Genomic DNA, 5,620 nt, shown 5'->3' with positions numbered 1-5,620 from the left:
TCATTTACGTCTAACACCTAGTTAAAATTACACACCGTTTTTGTTTTAAATAGGTCGTCGATATTGGCGTGATTAAATAACATATATTGTAAAACAATTAAACAATGACTTTGTTACCTTATTACTTCTTTTGTTAAATTTCAAAAAAGTTTATTTTTTCTCTTTAACGTTCGACTGAATGGGTTATTAAATATGAGATATTTTCATTATTCTTAATCTATTATAAATTACAACATTGTAGACCGTTACCGTAGTCTAATTTAAATTGTTCGACTTTTACAAATTATTTGAAATAAAAGAAATAAATCAGCATTTTATGAAAATACGGAACTAATTTTCATGGATGGAAACACGTTACTATCAATATAACAAATACATATTTCGATTGCATTGATAAAATAGATTGTTTATTACTGTGAAATATATCTTCAATTCGAAAGCAAAAGTATACAATTGTATATAGTTTTTTTTCAAAATAGATTTTAACAATTGTCATTCCAATGCCTTGTAGGTAACTGACTATATTTTTATAATTTTCCTCATTGTTGAAGGCGTACAGTGACCTGCAGTTATATACATCACCACCCCTTGGTCTCTGGTGGCTAGTTTTATCATTGGCATTTATACATATCTCCTTATTTTATATTAATAAAGTTGAATACAATTGCAGTGTAGAAATACGAAGTAGTTATTAATGATGTTCTATGCTTTCATTTACTCTTTTAAGAAATTACACTATTTGGTCTGTTAAGACGGATTGCTACTACACTATTAAAATTTTTAAATAGTTGATATATTTGCGCAACGATGCTTTAAATACCAACTTTTTTCTTTTGAAGATCATTTGAACGTCAACATTTGATTCTTAATAAGAAGCTGCAGTTGATCGCAGGGGCGGATCCAGCCATTTTAAAAGGGGGGGGGGGTTTCTAAGCCCAGGACAAAGGGGGAGTTCCAATTATATGTCCCCATTCAAATGCAATTGATCGTCCAAAAAAAGGGGGTTCCAACCCCCGGAACCCTCCCCCTGGATCCGCCAATGTATCGTGGGGGATTCAACCCCCGGAACCCTCCCCTGGATCCGCCAATGGATCGTGGGGATTCAACCCCCGGAACCCTCCCCCTGGATCCGCCAATGTATCGTGGGGGATTCAACCCCCGGTACCCTCCCCTGGATCCGCCAATGTATCATGGGGGATTCAACCCCCGGAACCCTCCCCCTGGATCCGCCAATGTATCGTGGGGGATTCAACCCCGGAACCCTCCCCTGGATCCGCCAATGGATCGTGGGGGATTCAACCCCCGGAACCCTCCCCCTGGATCCGCCAATGTATCGTGGGGGATTCAACCCCCGGAACCCTCCCCCTGGATTCGCCAATGTATCGTGGGGGATTCAACCCCCGGTACCCTCCCCTGGATCCGCCAATGTATCCTGGGGGATTCAACCCCCGGAACCCTCCCCCTGGATCCGCCAATGTATCGTGGGGGATTCAACCCCCGGAACCCTCCCCTGGATCCGCCAATGGATCGTGGGGGATTCAACCCCCGGAACCCTCCCCTTGGATCCGCCAATGTATCGTGGGGGATTCAACCCCCGAACCCTCCCCCTGGATCCGCCAATGTATCGTGGGGGGATTCAACCCCCGGTACCCTCACCTGGATCCGCCAATGGATCGTATCGTCGATATTCATAATACCGAAATAAACTTACACGAGACTTACACGAGAGTTTATTGCCCGTACTTTTTTGGAAGATGTTCCTTTGAACTTTTTTTTAAATGGGTGGTATCATAATCAATAACGGTCCTATACACTACGCAAGTTGTGGATCCAAGAAGCGTATAGAACATTCGATCCCCATCGATAGAAAAACCCATTTTTTTTTATTGCATAACTTAGTCAAATGAAATTCTCTTAGCTGTGATCAGCAATATAACTACCATTAAGGACAAGAACGCCCCTTTTATAACAAAATCCTGGTTCAACCTCATGTCGTCCAACCTTACAATGAAAACAAGTAATTCGATTATGATAAATAATAACATAATAAAACTTTACCGAACTCCAAAGAAAATTCAAATCTGAAAGTCCCTTACCCAAAGGAAATTCACAAGCTTAAACACATCAAACGATAGAAAACAGTTGTCAAATCAGACGGACGAAAGATACCAAAGGGACAGTCAACTCATAAATCAAAACAAACTGACAAAGCCATGGCTAAAAATTAAAAGGACAAAAAAACAATAGTACACATGACACAACATTGAAAACTAAAGAATAAGCAACACGAACATCACCAAAAACTAGGGGTGATCTCAGGTGCTCTGGAAGGGTAAGCAGATCCTGCTCCACATGTGGCACCCGTTGTGTTGCTCATGTTATAACAAATCCGTGTCAGTGTCAGTAAAACAATAAAAGAGGTAACCACGAATAACGTCCATATTTATTCGCATATTTACAACAGTATTCTAAGCAAGACAACCGTTTTTCTTCATACTGTAAGGAGTTCGAAAGTAAAGTATTGAATAAATGACTTGTAGTTATTACAATTTTTAATAACTAATTATTTAAATAATCAAGTGGAAAGTATTTTCAAGTTACTAATTCTGAAACCAAGGTCTTATAATAGATTTAAGGTGACAACGTTTATGTCCCTCTTTTTGCACACACATTCTGTTCCACTGTTCTTCGATTGTGACCATACATGTTAACTTGAAATGAGCACAGCTAACACGATGTAGAATACATAACGAGGAAGCTTTGCTTTGCTCTACATGGACTACGAACTCGTATAAATAAAAACCTTCAGCCAAGCAAGCGTAAGGGTCTTTGACAGTAACCAACCCTCATCTCACGAGGCGTACCTAGTATGTCTTTTTAGGTATATATATATATATATATATAAACATTTATTCGTCATTGTGCGGAGTGCTCCTTTGAAGGAGGGATTTCTAAACCAGAACAGAACAGAACAGAACAGATGGGGCAGGAACTAAAGCACCTAAGGGATTCTTCAATCGTTAGTTTTCCTGATTGAGATAACGTTTACCTTTTTTTGCATTTTCGTAATTTTTCAGTTATTTTGTAGTCGTCTTCTCCCTTGATAAACTATATGCACCTATTGCTGACTGCAAATGAGGACACATGATACCATCCTCAAGTTCTTATAATGTATTATTTTTTACTTATATTATCTTGTACAGGAACTGTAGTCTAAAGATTTCAAATATACACGGCTAAACATGCTTTATCCTTTTTCTTGTCCCGTAGTAAAAACAAGGTATTAAGCTTCCGTTTCAATCATCTTCAAACTATATCTTTCTAGATTTAGTAGTTAAAATCTATGTTCACCAATTTCCGTTTTGGAAGAGTCTCAACTGATCCTCTGATAATTTGATTATTTGATTGATGTTTTCGTAATTTCAATACTTCAAATAAACTACCAAATGTTTGTTTGCGTCCAAAACATTTCATGAAAAGTTTGCAGTATAACGGATGTTTCTGCTAACTATGTAAACATTTTCTGAATAAACTGAATCGAGATTTAACAGAAAATCAAATAATTATCTCCAATTTTTAATGCTAGTGCCCGTTTTTCCCTTTTAGCCTACTACTGTGGATTCATTATTTTTCGTTGGATACCAATTTTCGTGCATTTTGTTGGTACAGGTGAACCACGAGATTAAATGTTAAACGGATGACACATTTTCTATATTTTTTTATGCAGACTTCAGCAAAACCACGAAATTAGATGTATGTATCTACGAATATGCTATTTTTCCTTAATTCACAAAAAATTGGTACCCACGAAAATAAATGTATCGACAGCAGGTGCTACATGTGGAGCAGTATCTTTTTATTCTTCCGGAGTGTTTGGTGTACAGTTGTAATGTTTGTCTGCTTGTTTTTTGTTTTGTTTTTTAACATTGGCGGTGTCATATTACTTTTTACTGATGTGTTTGGAAGTTCCTCTGATAGCTTTTGCCTTTCTTTTACAATATAATCATTTGAAAATCAAAAGTTCAATTTAACATATATATATAGCCAGACTAAACTAAACTAAATGACCTTAGTCCTTTATACTTTATTAAATTATCCAAAATATAAAAACAATATACCATGTTAATACAGTTCTGTATCACTGTTCATGCATAATTAAATAGTCATTTATCAGTTATTTCACGATATAAGTATTTTAGTTGTCATGTTCCGAGGGTTCATGGAAAAATAAGTGCCGGAGGACGTATAAAAAGTTATTATATTCACCAGTCGTGTATAGTATTTCATGAATATTTTATCGGCCATGATACATTTATCGGAACTAAAAATACCATAGACATTTCAATATTACAGACTAGTGCGTGCGATTGTAATCTTTCAAAATAATTTTATACTGAAAGGGTGAAATATATTTTGACCACATTATTTTGTTTGTTGAAAAGTCATGTCTGGTGCTCTCTGGCATTGCCTTATGATATATGGTTAAAATAAGTTTCATAAATCAAAATAGGTATGAAAATAGAAATAGACTTGTGTGAATTTTTTTAAGCGCTTTAAATTTATAGCTTAGTTACGGAGATTCGTTACTCAGTTTCAAAATGGACAGTGCGAACAAGTCTTCACATTTTTAACATAGAATATATATGTTCTATGTTTTAATGATCCTGAAGAATCTATATAACTTTAAATATTTGTCCCAGATTCTTACAACAGAAATTAACCAAACGTGTTTCTGAAAATTTAACCGAAATTATGACCTTGAATATTAGAAAACATAAATTATGACCTTGAATATTAGAAATAGAAAAAGTTAAAAGTTCATTTAAGTTTAACTCTGCGATAATGATAAACGCAGTTGTTAAATGGGATAGTTTTAGCTATAAATTGCTTAATGTTTAGATTTATCGCACTTAAAGACAGAAGGATGCATGTTAGCTGAATACGTTTGATCAACATTTGTGATGCTTGTGTTATTTATGTTTAAATTAATGTTATTAAGAGTCATAACATTCGAGAATTCGTTAATTGGTACAATTTATAGTTTGTGAGGAAAAGGGAAAAGTTTCTAAGTATGTCTGTTCAAAAATATTACTTACAATACAAAACATTACAATATGATAATTTATCAACGTCTCACCATCAATAATACAGTAACCACATTTCACATTATAAATGTAAAACTTGTTAAGATTATTGATGCCATTCTAAAAGAATTATGAGAGACGGATTAAAAGGAACTAGCATTTCATTGAGTTACCCATAATATAGCATTGGTCATATACTAGGTCTTATATACTTCTTGGCTTTCTACTTTAGGTTTGGGCCCTCCTGGTGAAGCTAAATCCCAAAAAAAGCAATTCTGACGCGTAAAAATGATAATTACTTTTTTTTTCTTTTTTTTTCTTTTTAATTATCTACATAATCTAATTTCCAGAGACCAGGGCTATACAATGTAAGAGAAATGATATTTGAATTGCGGTTCAAAATGTATATAGATATAGCACAGCGGGGAAAGAGAATGATGATCTGACATGACATATTTTTGCTCAAACATATAAAGCAAATGTTATCTGACTATTCATTTATTTTATTCGCTTTTCATTAAATGATACGAACAACC

Source organism: Mytilus edulis, unplaced genomic scaffold (genome assembly GCF_963676685.1).
Source record: "Mytilus edulis unplaced genomic scaffold, xbMytEdul2.2 SCAFFOLD_725, whole genome shotgun sequence".
NCBI classification, from domain to species: Eukaryota; Metazoa; Mollusca; class Bivalvia; order Mytilida; family Mytilidae; genus Mytilus; species Mytilus edulis.
This window is presented reverse-complemented; position numbering follows the sequence as displayed.